This window comes from Zonotrichia albicollis, chromosome 2 (genome assembly GCF_047830755.1).
Source record: "Zonotrichia albicollis isolate bZonAlb1 chromosome 2, bZonAlb1.hap1, whole genome shotgun sequence".
In the NCBI taxonomy this organism is placed as follows: Eukaryota; Metazoa; Chordata; class Aves; order Passeriformes; family Passerellidae; genus Zonotrichia; species Zonotrichia albicollis.
In genome coordinates, this window is record NC_133820.1 from 2,561,087 (window position 1) to 2,582,426 (window position 21,340).

The following is a 21,340-nucleotide window of genomic DNA, read 5'->3' on the forward strand; positions in this document are numbered from 1 at the left end:
TTGCACTGCTGACTCTCTGCCTTCAGATTATTTTACTTCAAATTTTTTCCTGCATCTGTAAATTCAATTAGCAAACAATAAACTCTTCTGTAAGACTTCCGTGTTCTTTCCATACAGCGTTGGGTCATGTACAATCCTTCACGCTCCATACACATAAAATGACTCCTCCCTTTAAAGGCCAGTATTGTATTTCTTTCAATTTACTCAGGGTAGCTGAGAAAAGAAGAAGAAATGAAGGAACAACAAACATGGGAAGTGGTTGTTTTTCTTCAGTTTTCCTCTGAAATATGTCCAGGTTGTCTTTTCATTTTCACTGAACACTCCTCTGAGAGATTTGTCTTGAAGGTGATTAATTTTTAATTGTTCATGGGATTTTTTTTCCTAATACTTTGTGTTTTTATAGCCAGCACTGTGAAAGGATCTCAAAGCACTTTCCAAATGATAAATGATAAAGCACTTTAAAAACTCTGTATTGTGGCAAAAAAAAAAAAAAAAAACCACAAACGATGAGGAAAGGAAAAGTAACTCACTTATCTCTAGCTGAACATTTGGTCTTCAAAATACCCAAGAGGAAGACCCCTGCTTTCACTGCTTATTCTTGTACTCTAATATCACTTAAACTACATTGGTGGGGAAAACTGCAATCAAATGTTTTTCTCCATGCTCATGGTTCCTGATATTATCATGGAGAAGGCTTCATGCCTCCATCAGAGCAGGTAAATAAAGGAAATTTTCTTTTCTAGACTTTTCTCTGCTACTTATTTCAAAAGAAATGCCTGCAATTGTATCCTAGTCTTATGAATTGTGTATGTTAATGAATAGATATGTATACCATAAATATAAAATAAAAACTACATCTTCTACTACTTCAGTGAGAATACATTTTATAAAAATGCTTTCATAAGATTTTGTTCTGCAGGAAAAATTCACAGGAGGAATAGGAGATATCAGTTGTTTGCTAGGTGTTTTAGGCAGCAAATGTAGTAAAGACTCAGGTGTGCTCCCAAGTATTTCTGTTTGCCTTCCCTCTCTCAGTTCATTGATTTCATAAATGAAAAATTGCCTTTTAGTGTATTTGAGGGGCTTAGAAAAGCTTGGAAAGAGAAATTAGCCTGAGGACTATTAGAGATGCATTTTGACTTCTTTTGTATTTAACAAATTAATAAAGAAAAAGAGAATTAAACATACTACTGAGTTTTAGGAAGAAGAGGAAAAGAAGCCACACCGAAGGAAAGAAGTAACAAATATGCGACAGAGAAGCTAAAATGAGAATAATCCTCATCAGGGTGAATTCAGTCATTAATTCAGTTCAGGTCATCAGGCAGAGTCTTGCTAACTCTGCCCTGATGGCACCTCAGACGGCTTGGTCATCAAAGGATGCAAAAACTGCCCCAGCACCATGGTAGCACAGAAGGAAATTGGTCAGAGAGCACTGTTGGGGAAACAATTAATCCTCAGTCCTTGGCTGCCCACTCCCTGCTGATAATGCTCTGCAGAGGGAGGCTCCAGGCAGAGCCTCAGTGTCCCTGCCATGGCACCCATGTCACCCAAGCTGCTCCGGTCCTGTCCAGCTCTCCAGACTCTCCTGGTGTTGAATCCCTTTTGCACCACGGTGGAGGGATTTCAAACTGCAGCCAAGCAGGATTTTGTGGTGGTCAGAGCACAGTCTCCCACCTGACAGTGTCCTTTTAGCTTTGGGTTTTTTTGCTCTGGGAAACCTCTGGTGCTCAGCTGCCACTTCAGAGCCCTTTAATTGAGATGCTCCCGGCTTCCCTTGGGAGTTTTGTTCCAGGGAAAGCTCCTGATCAACAAGTAGCAGTTTGAACACAGATCTCTGCAGCTGAAGCACTGATCTGGCAAGACCTGTTGCAAGCTCAGGAGCACAATCTCAAGCTGTCACAAGTGTGACCCCCTTGCAATTCCTTCTGCTGTTCGCAGTGTTTATTCGACAGTGTGAAAATGCACTCCTCCGTGGTACTGAAAGGCACTGCTTCATTATCCCACATAAATTGGCATGAAATATATTAAACTTTTATGGTTTTTATTGCTAGCTTTGGGTCACAGTGAAACCTGTGCTTGGCTAAGGGTGTGAAGAGTAAATATAATGAAAAGCTGCATGACATTGATAGATCCAACTGATGGGAATCTATTGGCAATGTCAGTAACACTCTTGAGAAACAGAGTTTTGAATTTCTGATCAGAAGAACCAGGCATGTTATGAGTAGGTTTTAATTTTTTAAGGATTTAAGGAGGTTTTTCATGCCATAATTAGGTAAAGGTCTCCTTCTCAGAGGTGCCCCTTTACCACACAGCAGAGCAGATTCTCCGTGTGGGTGATTTGCTGCAAGCCACCAGAGCTCGTGATGTGCTCTGCTGCACATCACCTGCCATTAGCACTTAACAGGGGTTCATTAACAGGGCAATTTCACTGTGATGCTGCAACAGCCACTGCTGAAGCACGTGCCAGAAACATAACTGTTTATCCATAAATATCCATTTTCTTTTATTTTGGTAATAGAGAAATGTGGGTTTTCTTCCAAAGCAGTTGGATGGTATTTTTGGTCCATGCATGGCTTGTGACTGAGCTGAAGTGGAAAGTGCTAGCTAGTTGCTGGAAATATAAGTCATCTTTAGCATCTGCTGCCAATCTGACCTTCCTGGGAAGGTGTATTCTGTAGGAAATTAGAAGCAGAAGTGCCATTGAGTGAAACAAGGTAAACACAATCAGTCAAGAAAAAAAGGCAGATGCTGCACAAGTTCCTGTCTTCTGGAGTAAGGTGCAAGTGCCATGGGTGTAGGCAGGGTTTCTACACCCCAGATAGAGTCAGCACAAGCTAATATAATATATAATCATGTAATTAATATAATGCAATAATATAGCCTAACACAAACCACTGCCTTCCAATACTGAGAGATCTACCTCGAAATATTTAGCTAAAATACTATTTTCTCCTCTAAATGAACTGACAACAAATCTGAGCTTCAGCAAACAGTTTTGGGGGGTCTGAGATGTTGGATGGGGAGTCAGGAGCTGCAAGCTCTGCCAACAGAAATGCTCCTTGAGGAAGAGGCTCCCCCTTGTCAGACTCTCGTTCCCTTGGGCATTTTCATTGCTGTCCTTAGGGACAGGGCTGTCTTTTACCAAGTAATATAAAGGCAGGTTTAGCAAAACAATCCCTCCTCTGCCACCCTCGTTCCCTCCTGCAATTCTACCCGTCTGTAGCTATTATTTGTATCAATATTTTTGTTTCCAGGGGTTTTAGGCTCCTCCTCTCGGGTTATTGCAGTGGCTCTTCCTCAGCTCTTCTGCAGGAAGCAAAGATTCAGATGTAAATTACTGAAACAACTAGGCAGGCATCCTTAGCAAGATGCATTTGTGTGGATTTGTGCTGGCAGAAGGATGCACCTGAAAGAGTGCTAATGGGAATTTGGCTCAGAGGATGGATAGAAACCCAGAGGAGGTTTGTTTTCGCAGTGAATAGTTCACCCTGTTGAAAGGCTGCAATCTGTATGAGGGTGTACACATATATATTTATCACTCTTTTTTTTTGCACTCACATTAAGATACTGTTCTAGTAGCTGTTTCAAATTAAAAAAAAAGCCTCTGTGACTGGTGTGTTGGTAAAGATTATTTGTAAAGAAAAGATGTTACTGCACTGTGGATCTGTGTCCTATGCAGAACACTTGTTTTAGTTACAGCACTTCTGGATGGCAGGGTAGAGAAAATAAAGCACCACAATATATATTTTTTTAAGTTTTTTGCTTGTTTGCTATTGGGAGTTTTGTTTGGTTTTGGTTTATTGGAAGAACTGAGCCAAATTTTTTAGAACTAAATAAAATAATACTGAAAAAAGGAGTCTACCATCAGAAATTCTTGATGCTGAAAGCAGAACAGGCTGAGGTTTAGATCCTGGTTGTGAGCTGGGATTTGCATGTTTTCTTGTCAGAAGAGTATTTTTAGCTCATAGACAGGCCAAAAACCAAAGAGATCGCTTCACTGAAATTTCATAAAATCAATTTCTAAGCCTACTTGGACCTCAAAGTCAGTAAAATTCAATTTGCTTTAAGCCACAAAATGTATTTCTTAATGTGTTTTGGTGGGCCGCCAACAGTTCACATTTGACAAAGGCTTTTGTTCTGTGTGCATTTTCTGAGCTTCTGACATTCTCTGGGGGGAGCCTTTTTCCTCTCTTCTCGATTATTTGAAAGAGATGCAGACTCCTGCCCCACTGCTCAAGTTCCAAAAGCAACAGAGGCTCCTCCTTGCAGATGCAGAAATGATGGAAGGGGACAGAAAACTCCTCATTCTGCAGTGAGGCTTTTGACAGCTTCAGCCTTCCTGAGCTGAAAACATCTACAGCCTCTGGACTTTGAATTCATTCATCACAGGATGAATTGGGAAAATTATGCTGATTTGAGTATTTATTTTCCAAAGGCTGTGACAGTGAGTATTTAACAAAACAAGCAGGATTTTTTCCATAATCTGCTTTAAAAAGCATCTGGCAAGAGGCAATACCAGTCTAAGCTACATGAAGTATTGTGGCTGCACTGACATTAAAAAGAGAGGCTTTTTCTCTTTGTATCACAAAACGTGAAATACAAGAAATCCACTATTACAGCACTGAAAAGGATTTCTACTGAGTTTCTCTAGAGTTACCCTGGTTTAACTTGAAGCAGAAATGGGAACAGAAGTTATCTTCCAATTATTGTCAGAAAATTCATGATGACTGAACTACGCAGAAAAATCCCACATAGCTGTGATGAACAAAAATCCTGCCAACTTGTGCTGCATCTAGAAGTGTAAACATGTCATGGCAGAGAGACAAAACTGCTTTGATTAGCACAGGTCACCGCTCGTTTATTCCAAATAATTTCATTTCTCAGAATCCCGTGGTGCGCATTCAACCCACTTCACTACCTCTGTGGGAGCAGAGACAGATTCTGCAGCTCTGCAAGAATTTCTTTTCTTTTTCAAAACTCTGGGTGTGGGTTGAGGTGCTGTTTTCAAGTTTGTCAGCAGGCTGCTCTGAAAAGGATGAATGATAAAGCAGGCTCTGATTCCAGGGACATGTTTTGAGAGGCGAGGCACGTAGGGAACGAGGGAGTGACTAAAAATCTTGGAGAGCAAGGAAAAGAGGATGTGGGGAAAACATTTAAGTCTTCAAGCTATTTCAAAAGATGTTTATCATGATTTTGGAGGTCTATCATACACAGCAGGTGTGGATTTATTGCACAGATGTGCCCTTTATTGACTCACAGAGTGCAGGCTTTGTGCCCGTGTTGTTCTACACACTCCTGAAGTTTTACAGCTTCACTGATTTCTGCACTAGAGCCTGGGTGGCTTAGAAAGCAAGAAACAACCCCTCACTGAACAGAACTCATAATTTACCCAAAGATTAAAGAAAGGTGGGTGAGAGAGAAATATCAGGGCTTTGGGGTTACAAGCTAAGCTGTTTTCATTTTTCTCTGAGATGCAGATATGTTCATCTAAGCCCACATTTATTTTTGTCAAGTATTACAAATCTAGTTGCAAACAGCAATATATGAGTAGTCCACAAGATGTGAATGTTTCAGTAAGGACTGGTAAAAGCTGAGATGTAATGATTGTCTTGAAATTTTCTTCCTTTTGCCCCAGCAAGAGGCAGTTCCAGTTCACCCTGTTCTGAGCAGTGATAATCCAGTAAAATCCAAAAAAAAATTTCCCAAACTCCACTGAAGCCAGAAAAAAACTGTTGATTTCAGTGAGTTGTGGACCAGGCACTTCTGTTCTCAGACAGGAAGAGGAATGGCCAGAAAGGAATTTATATAATAATTTGCCATTAGGACAAAATTTTAGAATAATATCACTTGAAATGATAAAGAGGTTTTTTTGAAGATAATAAAATTACTGAAGTGTGGAAAATAGTGGTATGAATAGGCATAGACCTCTTTTGCTGGAATTTATTCCATTATATTTTCCTTGTGAAAATGAATTTCTGCATGCAAATAAGACATGGTTTTGTTCCCATGGGAGTTAAATTATGTCTTAGAGAGAAGCTTCTTTTTTATTTTCTCACTGCTGCCTAATGATAAAACAAGTTGGACAATTTGTAAGGAATAGGGCCTGTTGAAGAGAATACAATGAAATTCAAAAAGAAACAAAAAACCCAAACAAACACCAAAAAACCTCCCAAAATACAAAAGAAAACCAAAAGAAAGAAAAATAAACTTAAGAGACTGCATCAGCTACTACTGTACAGTAAATACTGTCCTCTTGATGCTTTATCTCCACAAGCTGGCCAGTTGTTATTGTGTTTTTTGTTGATAGGGTGATATTCCAGGCAGTCTCCCTAAACCCTGGGATGGGCTGAAAGAGAGCAAATGGAAATCTCATAAATGAATATATGAACCTATCTATAAGAATGTTTGATATTTGAAATTGTCACTGACTTGAAAGCAATGCTGCTCCATCAGCACAAGAAGTTCAAAAGAAGAATCCCTTTTGAGCCACAGCAAAGGGCATATTATCATTTCTTCTAGAAATACTTACAATGGCTGGTTGTACAAGCATTTTCATTAACATAAGACTTTTAATAAACCTCTCTTAATAACAGGAAAACATGCAAAGCATGTGGAAGGCTTTTCTCTGGGTCTCTAACCTCAACATTTTCCCTCCTTTTGTCTCCTCCTTTCCCAGAGGTGCCAGCAGCATTGTGAGGACCACGTCTGCTTCAGAACAAGAAATTTTGACTAGAACTGCTGCCCAGAGGCAGATCTCTGAAATATGTGACATTTCTAGTTTAAAGTTGTCAGAAGAGCTGATGAAACCAGACAATTAAATCTAAAGAAACATCATTTACTGACTTTTTAACCATTTAATCAGCAGCACCCTTGTGCTGAGTTCTAGCAGAGGACCAGTCCCTGGTCAGGTTCAGGGCTCCTGGCTGTGAAAAAGGTTCTTTTTTGTCCAACTACCAGAAGGATATCACAGTTTCTTAATGGGTTTCACAGTTTTTTAACAGGTTTCTTCCATTCAAATACCACAAAGGAAACCTGCTGACTCACAAACATTCAAAGGCATCCTGGCAGAAGCTGTCACACTACTTAGAATGAAGAAGGAATTAAAAACCAATGATTGTGGAGTAAAAACAGGTGACTCAAACAAGGAGAGAGGAAATGAAAACCTCTCTAGCCCAGGGCTGCTGATGGAGCACTGAGGCAGAACTTTGCAGCTGCTGGTGCTGCAGGGTTGCAGACATCTCTGGGTTTAGCTTTTAACTTCCTATCTACTCTTGGTTTCCTCTTCCAATTCAGCAGCAAAACTGCTCCTCTCTTCCTGTTTTTGTCACAAATCCCATAATATCTGACTTACAGTTTGTGCAGATAAAGCAGATATTAATTTAACAAATTAATTCATTTCGATAAATTAGAATTAATTAAATAGAATCTAATTAAATAGAATCTTCAGTGAAAGGATGCAAAATACACGGAAATAATGTGAAATTAGATGAAAAGGGTTACGAGTTTAATGGAGAGCTATTTAAAATGCAGGATGAGATTCTTAGACAAAAGATGGTTGTTGTCTGAATTCCAGGTTTTCCAATTCTCCTGAGAGACATGAGAAGCCTCCAGAAGACGGAAGACCAAAATAAAATCAAAATTTTAAAACAGGAACCATGACTCTATCCTCAAAACAAATTTATTTTCCTCAGAGCAGATGATAAATACTGTTTGAGCCTTTCCTAGCTGTTCCCATAAAAATTCAGTATTTCCCTGCAGGATTCTGAATTTATTTTCAGTTACAGCAAGTAGATATTCAAGGATAAAAAGGAAGGGTACCAAACTTGCCTCCAGGCTGTGTTTTGCACCGAAGTGCATTGCCTGGCTCTATTCATCACCATTTAGATGCTTAGGGCTACAAAACCCACTCCCAGCATTGCAATTCCTGCTTTCCACTGCTAAAACCCTACCCCAGTTGCCTTTTTTTTTTTTTTTTTTAATACATTTTTTCCAGTCCTCCTTTGAATCTTCATACTTTTAACTTTGTGATTCTTCCTCCACACCTCTTGTATGCCAGAGCCAGGGAAACTTCAGCTCATGTCCCAAGGCTCACTGGGAGGGTTTTATTTCAAGTTTCAGGTCCTAAGGGGGAGTCTTGTGGCTCCTTGACCTGTGTGTAATTCATACTCTGTGACTAGAAGGGAAGAGAAAGAAACTGGACTTATCCCCAGCACAATTCCCTATTTTCAGTGAGGAATGAAAAGGAAAATTTTGTTCTCCTGGACAAGAAATTCAAAGATCTTTTTTCTCAAGAAACTTTGTAAATTCCTGCAAGTTATTTTAATAATGTTGAGGGCTTTTTCCTAACCAGGAAAATAATCTCAACCAGGTGTAATTTCTTAGTCTGCATTTTTTTTTCTCCCTAGTCTGATTAGAAATGAAGCTTTGTGTGGAAAGGTTTTATTTTTAGTTTTGAGGGAAGGGGATGGGGATGTTGGTGTTCATGTAGACTAAATAAAATTAAATGAGGCAATAATTTTTTGCTGCTCTAAATTACAAGAACTTGTATGACTGGTATGATTAAATCTCCCAGGCAAGTCCATTTTATTTTGAGAATCATGATACATTAGTATTGCTTATTTTTGACAGCAAAAAAGAAACACCTTTGACCAACTTTTCCAGAAAGAGAAACCATAACAAACTGAGAGCATGCAATGCTTTTTTTCCTGTCACTCACTCCCAGGAGGTCTCTGAAAATTAGATAAGTTACTAATCTGAAATACAGAAAATTATCATCCAGATCTAAACTGGAGAACTAAAAATAACATTTGCCAAAGCTGAATGGCTTAGCAAGGCCAGTTCCTTGAAGCTGGTAAAGAATAATGAAGAAAACTGAGAGATGGAAAGGAGAACTACTTTAAAAGTAAGTGATTTCATGGCAGGAAGCAAAGCCAGGCAATAATATGGGGAGTGCTTTTTGTCAGTAAATAATTGTAAATATGAAATAAAAAACTGCTTATCAAAGAAAGCATAAAACTTTATCCTAGAGTAGAAATAATGTGAGTACTGTACCTCCCCTAACCTTGAGTAATGTCCAAAATACACAGGGACAGCAATGCAAATAAGGGCCTTGAATTGGTGATACCTTGGTTTAAACATTAAGGTTCTGCTGCTAAAGGCTTGAGTAAATAGCAATCAATATAGGCTGTGATTTTCAGTGTCTGTATTCCATGGGGACTGGGTACTGCAGGTCTCAAAGCAGATTTATTATCTCATACCCAAGATGATTTTTCGTTAGTGCTTTTATTAATTTAAATCAGATACGTGCTGTGGAGGAAGCTTTTGCAATCCCCCTGCTCTCATAAAGCTGGTTCTATTACAATCTAAAGAGAGTGCTCAGTTTACAGCCTTGTTAACATGCTAACAAGCAAGATTTTATGTTCTACAAGCCCCTTAATAAAGTGATAAATTAATTAGCTTACCTAGACAATAAAGGTCTGAGACCATCAGCTAATATGAATTTAATTTTGCTTGTGTTCCAAACAGGGGCACTCCCATTCCCACAACAAAGCTTCCAAGGTCAGGTCAGTGGTGTCAGGACTGAGTTTCTGCTTGGCCTCTCTTCAAAAAAGTAGAATTTGTCCTGTATCCCTTTCTCTGACAATGAAAAGCAGAATCCCCAGCCACCACTGGAGTCCTTCTTTGCTGCTCTAAATCCAACAGTAAGTAATATTTTTCTTCCGTGGAAAAGAAGTTTGGCTATAAGTATTATAAGTACTTGGCTTTCAGCACTCAGTGAATTTATTCTTTTTTTTTTTTTCTGCTTTCACATTTTTTATGCCAGTGAAGAGAAAGTTGTCCATCTCTAATTAGTGAAATGCAGGATTAATCTGCATTTCCTATTCCTGTTTGGAATTTCAAAAGTTTATCCTTGCTCCTGCTTCACCCATACCTATTAGTAGAATTTCATGTCATCCTCTGAAGTAAAATATTGTTTGCCTTTCTCTTCTGGCTCTATCCTCACACTCCTTTTCCTACCCTTCCTCACCCAACTCTTTTATTTCTTTATCTCTGCATTATTTTGGGGTTTTAAATCTGTTTTTAAGAACTTAAAACTCACAGCTCAGCCTGAACCTTGCACTTGCAAACCGAGTCTGTTCATTTGCTTATTGGAAAACCAAAATATTTTGTAGGGATGCAGGGAAACCAAGCAGCCAGGCAGTCCAGGCTGGGAATGGGGCACAGCTGGATTGTTGACAATTGGCAAAGAGAGAAGCAAAGGATTACAGAGGTTCAATCTATTCTGTGTGAAATAGAGGCATGAAATATTATAACCTTTTCGCATTAGCAGCAGCCATAAAGCTGAGAAAACTTATTGGAATCCTGCTTGTTTAAAATTTAATGGTGTTTTCTTGCACTGCAGCTATTGTTATGGGCAGATCACAGTTAAACACATTATTCTGAACTGTAGACATTAGTGGAAACAGACACTAAAATCCAGAAGGGAGTATCATTTTCTAGGTGAGCATAAGAAGTGATCAATCCATGTCTTTCACAAATCTCATTATAAAGTCTAAATACTTTATGGATAAGAGATTCAGATAATTCCCAAGCTGTTTAGCAACTGCAAACAGGTGATGACTTTACTAATGGGTTTTCAGCTGCAAACAGTTCACTTGTGGCTCCAAGGTTCTAGAACATTTTGTTTCTTTCTTTCTTTATTTGTTTATGCAATGTTTGTTTCTTCAAGAAGAGAAAGAGTGGGGTAAAGTTGTATTTGTTTTTTGAGTTTTTTGTTTAGTTTTTTTCCCTAGAGATGTTAAGGTGACACACAAAAATTTCCTCATCTTAAAGGCAGGCAAATAAATAAGACCTTTATAAACAAGAAGCCTCAAAGATTTTTTTGCCAAGATTACTATGGATATCTAAGAATTGTCTGTCCAGAAGGATCTGCAGTGAGCAGCCTCTGTTTGGGTGACACAGAATCCTCACAGATCTTTGCACTGTCAGAAGAAGGCAAAGTGTCCCATAAATCAGAGGAACAGACATCAATGAAGACTGAGTTTTAATCTTCTTGCAACCCATTATTCTTAAATACTTTCTAAAAATTTATTAAATTATCAGTGGAGACATAAGAACTATGCTGAAAAGCAAAATGCAATCAAATGTTCAAACAGATGCCATGTTACATCTGAACGAGAAAGAATTTATGTTGATAGTTGTGATTCATAGAGAAGGTTCAAAAATAGTTTTTTGCTATGTAAGAGGGTGAAAATTGTAGACTGAGTGGGTGGTAATGAATAGGCTTGGAGGAGTTTGGTTTCTATAAGGAAATAAACACATTTGAACCTTGAATTATGAAAAGACAGAGGGCAAGAGCATGTGATTGAAAGATAACACTTTTTCAGCAAATAATTTAGAGGTAGGCTGCAAAAGGCTGGGAGAATATATCAACATGATTGCAACTGTAACATTAGGAAAAGAGGTTTAAGATTAGAATGATCTTTTAAGAAAAGAAAGATCCTGCTTTTAAGGGAGGAATTAGCAATGAAACACTGTACAAGGGAAAAATGAGAAACCAAGGTGATGTCAAATTCTTACACTGAGTGCATGTTAACAAAGAATGCCATTCTTACACATTTTCCAGATCTATCCTCTTTTGTCCTTCAATGTCAAATTAAGTACTTGTGAGGAGAAGGGCAAGAGGTGAAATCCAGGATGGATTGGGTGCAGTGTGCTCTGTGATAGCTCCTTTCAGTGACAGCATTGGTTTCTTTATGATGCTGTACACATCTCCTGCCACCACCTTGGTGACATACAACCCCCTAAGGTTAAGGAGGCCGTTTCTGCATGAGTGTGTGCTCAACCTGTGATCTTCAGCAGAGCTGCACTTCTGTGTTTTATTGTCACAGGCGTCTGCCCACCAGGAATTGGTGTAGGCACTGTAGGTCACTGACAGAGAGGAAGGAACAGCTGCTATCAGAGCAGAATTTACAAGGGATCTGAATGGATCTTTTCTCATTTCATCTGAGACATCCTTTCTTATCAACAGCAGTGAGATGTATTTTTTAGTCTTTGCCTTGCTGGCAATCTTTCCAGTAGGATAGCAGCATTTTCACACTAAATTGTTATTCTTCAAGATTTCTAGTGATCTTTACGTTCCCACACTCAGGGTGTTTCATTAAAACTCTCCTGCAATTGTCAGGGATAGAGCATTCATTTCTCCCAAAAAAGTACCAGACTCCTCCTGTTTTGGCCCAGGCTACTCTGGTGCTGCCTGGGGACCCCAGTGAGATCAGATACTTGGGCAAAAGCTCAGACCTTGGCTCTGAATCTGGGGAGCACTTGTCAAACATGAGCAATTCCAAAGCAAGTGTTCTGGTGTTGGAGAACTGATGGTTCTCCACAAACAGAACTACTAAGCGTGCAGAAACATAAGGGCAAAAGGAACTGCAACTACTTCAGAAGAAATGTTGGATTCCAACCCTGTTTCAATATATTATAGCTGCGTTCTGAAAAATCGTATCAACTCATCCCAGAAAATCAACTTGTTATAGTCAAGGAGAAACAACCACCAAGACAAATGTAATTGACTTAATTGCAGCTCTACAGAAGTGGTTCACAAACAATATTATAGCTAATAATGCCATGCTGCTGGGAAAAGGATAAAAAAAATAATTCAGGAAAATATAACCAGGCTAAGTAAGACACAGACCAGTTCTCTGTTCTGCCCAGCCCTAGAGAGACCTTGGCTGGATTAATGTCTCTGTAACGTGGGATATTTAAACTAGCACAATGGCCACTTCATAGTCACAGAGAGACAGAAGTAATGATCCAAGCTCTAGGAAACTGATCTACGAGGCAGGATTGAGCCAACTGGCTTTGTTCAGCTAAAAGAAGAGACAGAAATAGGCTGGGTCTTCTCTTAGGGTGCACAAAGAGCTGCTACTGAGTAAAAACACAAGGGAAGCAGTTTGCATGTGAGCTAGATTTGAGCTAGGTAGAGGGAAGAGTAACAGTCAGAGGATAGACTGAAGGAGATGTTATGGACTTTTCACTGCAGGCTGGGCAAAAAACTGTTAGGAATTCATATTTCTTCCCATGCCCTGGGTGTGAGCTGAACAGTTCCTGCCATCTTGTGCCTCATCCTTTCCCAGCCTCTGATTCCCAACCAGCTCTCTGTGTAAGAGAAACAAATTTATTCATGGCTTCTGCAGAAAATATTATTGCCCTTGATGGGAAGAGGTAGATAAGACATCATCAGTGTCACAAAGAGCAACCCAGGAGAAAGGAAAAGGCAGGAGAGCTCTGTGCAGCCTGGCTGGCTGAGGAACCCTTCCTGCTTGTGCTGAGTAACCCAGAGATGTTTATTTGCCTCCCTCTCTTCCCCCTCCCCTCGTCTAAAAAGCAGTCTAGACAGTAAGATTTAGATTTTCTGGAAAATATTTGTTCCATTTTATCAGCACAGGGTAAGGTAAGAAGATTTAATGTGCTAAAATAGGAAAAGTAATTGATGTTTTATCTAGGGATAATTATCTGTCTTTCACATTGCTTTTTCCCACACAGAAGCTCAGCTAAAAACACTCTTTTACTTTTCAATTATATTTCTTCTGGAAAACCTTTTGCTTGCTAAAGCTTCTGAAAATGTGGAACAGGTTCTACGTAGTGCAGCTAATAAAAAAAAAGGCTCTATTAATCATAATCATAAATTGTGATCAAGTCCACTACAGGTGTAATTTCTCTCTCTCAAAATATGATAAAAGATAGGATTAATCATCTAATATGCTAGTTACAGCAGTATTTTTCTTTTAGACACATTCTGGATATACTGGATATGCTGAGTATATTTGGGAGAAAAAAATAAAAATATAATACTTTTTCAATGGAAATTACTGTTAAGAAATTTGGCAGTTCTGATTTCCTCCTTAACTTATATCACAATTTAGCCTTATGCTAGAAAAGTCAAAACCGCCAAATCTGCTTCTTGAAGTTCCCAGCTTACAGATGTTGAGATCACAGAAGGGGATCCTTAATAAAATATCAAATGCATTCATCTACAAATGTCATGAGGGCCATAAATCAAAATCAAGGATTTCTGAAAAGCTTCTGTCCCTGTAAGACATGAAATCAAAGTTCAAGATTCACTGTAGATTTTTTAAACTGTGGGTAAAACTCAGCAGTTTTGTAGAGTCCTCATTAAATTCTAATTTTATATCCATGATGGGCAAGAGTCATATAAAGGCACCCAGATTTCTGCCTGATTGGGCAGCCTAGGAGATGAACATGGTATTTCATCTGTGCTGTATAAATTTGTTATTAAAGCTATGAATACAACTTGTCCTCTTAAAATAAAACCCACCAGGCTAAATAGTCTAATTTACATCTCCACTGAACTCCAGCATTAGGGTGTTCTATGATCTTTTCAACTTCTGTGTCAGCAGTTTTTCTGGCCCTAAGACCTCCAAGCTTCCTTTAAATGGAAACTTAACAATTTGCACTGATGTCTTGGAGAATAAAGTAAAAAATTCCTTGATTTGGGAGAAGAATCTAACAACCAATCCAAGTGGATGTTCAATGGAAGTTCTGAATTTAGAAGGCCTAATGCTGAGTAAAAGAAGAACAAAGACGAAGGGATCACTCACTTCTGTGCAGCATTTAAGTCATACCAGAAATATTTTGCTCAGTTTTGATCTTCCCAAGTTTGATAAAGACTTGTAAAAATTGCCAGTATAATGTCCTTGAGGAATTTCATAAGATTCTCAAGGGAAAAAATTCTCATCTCTATCTTATTTAAAAATCCTCAGTTCTATTTATTTATAATTGACAATAGGTATCTATTGCATCTATTAGGGGTACCTACCTGTCTAGTCTCCTGCCTTGTTAAAATAGTACAAATAATTACAGTTTAATTTTTGATTTCAAAGCTAAGCTCTTTTAATTTTTCAGGAGGACTATTACCTTAGTCAAAATTCAAAAATTTCAAATTTTGTGCCTGCAGTCCAACTCTTCTAGCAGTAACTTAAAAGAAGCAGCCAAAAAACCCCCTCTAAATACTTTTTAAGAACTCAGGCCTAGAAATGTAAGAATTTATCAAGAAGAATTCATGTAATTTCATACCTGACTCTCTATACAACAGCTTAGACACTGTCTGTGTTTTTTTTTTCCTGCTTGGATGATTTTTTTTTTTTGTACTAAGTGTTGTTTTGCCCTCTGATGTTTTATGTCCACTTCACACAAAAATTGTCATACAAATGTGAGCCAATGTTTAAATCTGAAATCTCTGCACCCTGTTAAATGTGAATTCTATTTATACATATTTGTGCTGATAGACAGAATTCTACAGTAGGACTGCATCCCTTGCAGAATTCTTTGTCACTGGAGATGAAAATTTTTGTCTTCCTTTTAGTTAAAGGAAGCTAAAGATAAATGAGTTCAGTTCAATCCTGTTCTTTTCCTGCATCTGAGTTATCTAAAGTGTCTGATAACATCTTGACCTGAAGATGTTGAGAAAAATGTATTATCTTTGCAAATTCAATTAATTTCAAAGACCTGATAATTAAAAATGCTGGAGAAAATTGTGTAGCATTGTTTTCTTCAGTTAATCAAAGAGAAGAGTAGGTGGCAGTTTCATAGAGTTCAAACAAAAAAAGTCTCTTGTTGGACCAGCTCCTAGGATAAGGTAGACACTACAGAATTTGCTTTCTTACCTCTTGTAAAATGTGCAGGCACAGTGAGAAGACAGGAGTTGAAATGAAGCCTAAAAATAAAGCAATTATTAGACACTTATGATCTTTTTTCAGGGTTTGGAGGTTCTTTTTCATAATTAGCATGTACAAACCACCAAATTTGTCAAACAGTGTAACAGATGCAAGCCATGCCTTTCTTACATTGCCCTTCTGGAACTGCTCCCTGACAGATGGCCTTGCTGTCAGCATTAAGGCTGATTTTTATTTTTCTTTTCAGGCATGCTGATGAATATTAAGGCCTTTTAAAAAGAACGAGTATGTAGGTAAAATCCACTACTGATTGTATTAATTGCCTGAAAGCTTGATTAAAAATTTAGGATTTTTAAAGAAGGGTCATTGCTCCACATTGGAAGGAGCAGGAACAACCTTCTAGGCATTGTTTCATATTATTTTGTTCAGCCCATTAGATCTATACATGCTTTAAGCTGCACAATAATTTATTTTGTAACTGGAAAATCATTATATACTTAAGAAAAAGTACAGCTTCTGAGTTTCAGCAGAAACATAAAGGAAAGGGAGAGGCAAGGGCTGCAATATCCTTCCCAAAACCTTTCACTTTGAATTCCGTGGTTGGTTTTGGGGAGGCTTTTTTTTCTCTTCTTTTCTCTGTGTTATTTAAGCAAGCAGTTATGAAACAGCCAAACAAATTACAAAGCAGGCTCGAAGTTAAATTTAACCTCACTATATCTGAGACTTTGAGAAGGCAAGTCAAGCACAGGCAGCCTTCCAAAAAGACCTCAGTCCAGCTCTGCCAGGGTCAGCAGCCAACACAACTCCTCAGGCTCTGACTTTATCAGGAGAGGAGATAGCTATAAAGGAAAAGCAGCATTTTCCCTCAAGTAATGTGATTATTTTTATGCTTCCTCCATCTAAGGTGTCAGATGACATCTTTACAACAGAGAAATAGATTTTCTTTCTTAACAGCCCTACAACTGAAATGGGAAAAATTGGCTGTTATCTCCAGCTTGTAGCTGGGTAGCAATGTGGAGAAATGTTAAAGGAAGTGACCTGAGGCAGAATCCCAGGGGAATGAGCATTAGAGCCTCATCCCCTCTGCTCCAAAGAGCCCATCAGCACAACAGCATCACTGTTTCCACTGTGCTCACTCCAGCACAGCCAGGAAATCTGTTCCTGCCCCTTACCTCACTCTCCCATCCGTATGGGGACCCACACAGGTGACACTGGATGATTTTAAATGTTAACTCATCAAATTTCATCCAAGAAACCCCACCTTCAAAGCTTGTCTTCTCTTCCAACAGGATTCCTGACCTGTCCATGTGAAGTGTCTCAGCGAGCTCTCCACCTGAGGGACACACTCTTTCCCCATGGAAATAAAAATTTAAAGTATTTAACATTGCATAGTTCTTCTGGCTTCAAAACTGGCACTACCTGTGCATTGATTTTTGAGTGGAGTGCAGCTGCACCATTCCTTATGAAATCAATGCTCTTAGAGCATTACCCATTGTGGTTTTGAGCAAAAAATAGCTCTTAGAAATTCCTTAACCTGTACTCTGCTCAGTAATTCATCTTCTGGATGACAAATACATGAGTAACTTTGACACTTTTCTTCTATTTTGACATTTTTTCCTTGTGTTCTACTAGTGCTTGTGGAAATACAGGAAATCTCTTTTAGATCGATAAATCCTGTCAAAATATGGGGGAAAAAACCTCTTAATTTATTCATTGTCCTGAATACACAGAAATAATCCACAGAGCTAATGAGATCACCAGGTCAGAAACCTTAAACTGAAAAGGCAGATAAAAAATCTGTCAGTAGGGATCAGTGATATAATTCCTTTTTTTTTTTCTCTTACTCAAGCCATTCTTCAATGCAGACAGGTTTATTCTCAGTCTCGGAGCTCTCATCTGCTGCAGTAAGGCAGTAAATGCATCTCCATGAATGAATCCACTAAAATTTAACTAAATATAAGAAATTATACTCAACAGAGAGGAAAGAACATGTTGTGTTATATGTGTGGTTATAATTGTCCACATAGGATTTTCTCATGGCTGGTGAAAATGAACAATAAAGATTAATGTTGGCACCCTAAAGACATTTTGTTTCATGCATATGTGAGTTCTTATCAAGTCTCATAATGCCTTTATGCAGACAGAAGTACCATGAATTATTCTTTTATGCAGCCTCACCTTCCTTTCCCCAGCCTCCCCTTTCTGTGCTTGAAACAGTCAAAGGCAACACTGCAAAGTCAGATGAGATAAAATGAATATATTTGTAAAAAATATATTAAATATATTACATGAGTTAAATATTTGCTCAACATCTGTCAGGGCAGGTTGAGCATTCTCTTTAGGTAATCTGCAGTAAAACCCTGAGCAGATGAATTTTTCTGAAGCTTCCCAAAATCTTGCTCAACCTGTTCCCCAGCTTTGTCAGCGCAAGTAACTACAGCTGCCCTGTCAAAACCACAGGGTTGTCCCCTGACATTGACACTCAGTTCATTCTTATTTACAGCCAGACATCCTAACAAGGTTTTCACTCAGCAGCAATGCACTGAGATCCAGAAAATCAGGTTTTCAGAAACCACAACGTGGTTCTGTTTAAGTCTTCCTCAAACTTCACACACTCTATAAAGCACAATGCAACTCATGGGATCTGGCTGTATAGAAATTATAGCTCTTAACAAGTTTTGGAACTTATTTCCTGCCTGGTTTTCTCTATGAAATTCCACTTTAGCACTCAGTGACATTAGAGAAGGGTCTACAGAGGGACTGTCAGGGTACTTAGGAGATGGTGAAATATGATGATGGAAATTTCCAATGCCTTGGGAACACCAGTAAGGTAAGATTTTCTCTCTAATGAAACTTATCTTTGCAAGAGCCGTCTTAACATACTTTTAAAACCTCCTTGCACTGGAAATATTAAACTTGACATTACATAAAAACTCAGAGGAAATGTCAGTCCTTTAGACATTACTGGAAATAGGGTTATCATTAAGTCTAATTACCCACTTCTAGTTCAGAAATGCTATTTCATTTGTGGGCTAACCCCTCTCTCAGATATTTCAGGGGAAATTTCAGCTTCATGGGATCCTGTCCCTGAATTACCTGTAACAGCTTTGAACATTTTGGTATTTAATTTTTCTTAAGTTCATGACACTAGAAGTTGCATCTATAAAAAGACTTGTTAGGGTTTCCTGGCAGAGGGGAGATTTCAGTGGTGGTGATCTCTGTGCTGTTATCAATTCTTACATTTACCTCTGAAATTTTCCTACTGTTGGTCTGCAGATCCTTACAGGGACACCGAAAATCAAATGTGTGCCCATCAGGCTGTTTGTTTTTAGGACTAAAAGAAACCTAACAGCTCATACACTCAAAAACAGCTCATACACTCAAAAACTCGGTACACAAACTGAATATCTTACTGAATAGTCAGGCAAGCAGGCTTCAGGAAGCTCATGGAAGGCAGTGCTGATGAAAACATCAGGGAATTGAGTGACAAGTGAGTAAGTTCGTTTTTAACAGCTGGAGAGAATCAGACATCAATATATCTTAGTTGCAAATTACTGACTGTCAGTATTTGTTTTACAATTGTGATGTTTCTGTTGCTGTTGACAACTGCTTGCTGCTCAAAATTGCAGAGAAGCCTTTACATAAAACATGATATAGCAATTTTTTCAAATCATCCTTTCTTTTTCTAGTAATAAATTTATTCAAAGTTATACGGAGATCACTCTATTTTCATTGATAATGTGAGAAGTCCATTTTAGCATTGACCCGTTTGCCCCTTTTAGCTGTTTTTCCCTCTTTTAGGAGGAGTTTAGGATTAGCAGAATAATCCAAATATTAATAATATAATATAAAACTATAAAATATTTTTCTTTTTTGCATATTATATTAAATGAAAATGATATTTAATAATATCAAAATATATAATATAACATAATATTAATATATTAATTATTAATATTATATTATTATATTAATTATATATTATTATATTCATTATATTAAATATATTAGTATTATTATATAAATATTAATATTAATATTATTTTATAATATTAAACTATAAAATATTTTCTTTTTTGCTTTTCCTGTCATACATGAAGAATCAACATCTTCTCAACTGGTTAAACAATTAAATTTTGGTGTAATACAACACAACACCTGATCAGCAGGGTCTATTTTTAAATTTACTTCCCTCTTTATGTTTTTTTTTCCCTATAAGCTGCACAGTGTGGGGTGTGAGGAACTCCTCCTTTTCCATTTAACCAGGAGGCAGCAGGTGCAGCACTCCCATGCCCTGACAGATGAAAATAATTTGGCAACAGGTAAAATCAGCAGTGCCTAGAAATCAAACAGTGGTTATCAAGGAAAACAGGTGGGGTTTTTTTGAACAGCTGCTCCTCTGCCCTGTCTCTGAGCCCTGCCTTGCCTGTAGTCACTGGAGGGGATCAGGGTGCAGAGCAGCTGCTTTTATCATGGTTTTTATCATGTTTTATAATGCTTTTTTTATGTTTGGATATCTACCTGAGATATCTGCTCATCAATAAGTTCAATAGCACAGAAATAAAATGAGAATGGAGAGGGTGAGCCCCCTCAACATGCCACATATAAATGTGATGTAAGGTGTTCATGGCTGCCCCACTCCCAGGTAATTTATAATAGCCTCAAGTTCCAGTATAAAAAGCACAAAGCTGCAGAAATACAAGTCAGCTTTCCTTACACTGGCTGTCATCCCCTTGGAAACATAATAATTAAGATGTCTGCTGTAACTGCTTCTGTCAGAAATATTTTTAGATTTCAACCCATTTCAAGAAACCCAGAACATAAGGGGGAAATTACTGTATGCTGAATGACAAACTGAGGAAAGTCTTCCTACTGTCAGGTGAAACATGGCAACAAATAGAGGCAAAATTCCTTGTCAATAATGTGAAAATTGAATTTTCCAAAGAATATATAAATGACAAAAAAAGGAATTAATGACAACAGGAAAGAAGAGCATTAGTTTGGCAAGGAACAAGGGCAGCTGCAACGGAAGTGAAATGGTTGGTAGTGATGTGAGAGATCTCCATCTGCTTAGATGCGGAGTTTTCCACGTTTTGCAAGTTTGGAGGTGCTGGTGTGAGGCAGCAGCTGCCCCTGCAGGGCTCTGGATGGATGTGGGATGATGGGGCTGAGCAGGAGCTCTGCTCTCCCAGCTGGGCACTCACCTGCCTGAGAACAGCCCTCAGGAGATGAAACAAATGCAGTGAGACAGGGACTCAATACCGAGGGTGCTGCTGGCCTGTCAGAAATAGTTAATTCTCATTTAGCATTAATCAACGAAATGAGACTCAATTAAACAAGCTGCAAGCAGGATTAACAAGTGACATTAATTTGCCAGTTTGGAAAGGATGATTTTTCTGCCCAGTTACACACTTTTCATGTAAGTTTCCATCTGTGGAGCTATTTAAAGGGAGATAAGTCTGCTTGAGTTTTGTTCCCAGGCTTTTCTCTGTAAATATTGCCATTGAAAGGCTACTCAATTATTAATGCCTGTATTCTAATATACATTAAAGGCCAGAGAAGAGCTCTGACTGCTCAGTGTGGAGGAGAGACCCCTTGGCTGCAAGTGCTCAAACATCTCCTTCTGAAGCTGATCAGAGGAAGCA

At 38.3% G+C, this 21,340-nt stretch overlaps 1 long non-coding RNA gene across 1 annotated transcript; it reads right to left on the reverse strand.

Moving 5' to 3' along the window:
• Window positions 1-295: 295 nt before the first annotated feature.
• On the reverse strand, window positions 296-19,502 carry LOC141726481 (uncharacterized). The gene is made up of 3 exons (XR_012577690.1): window positions 19,109-19,502; window positions 15,687-17,924; window positions 296-2,672 (listed from the first exon to the last, which is right to left on the reverse strand). It is a non-coding gene; the product is annotated as an uncharacterized LOC141726481 (long non-coding RNA).
• Window positions 19,503-21,340: the final 1,838 nt, after the last annotated feature.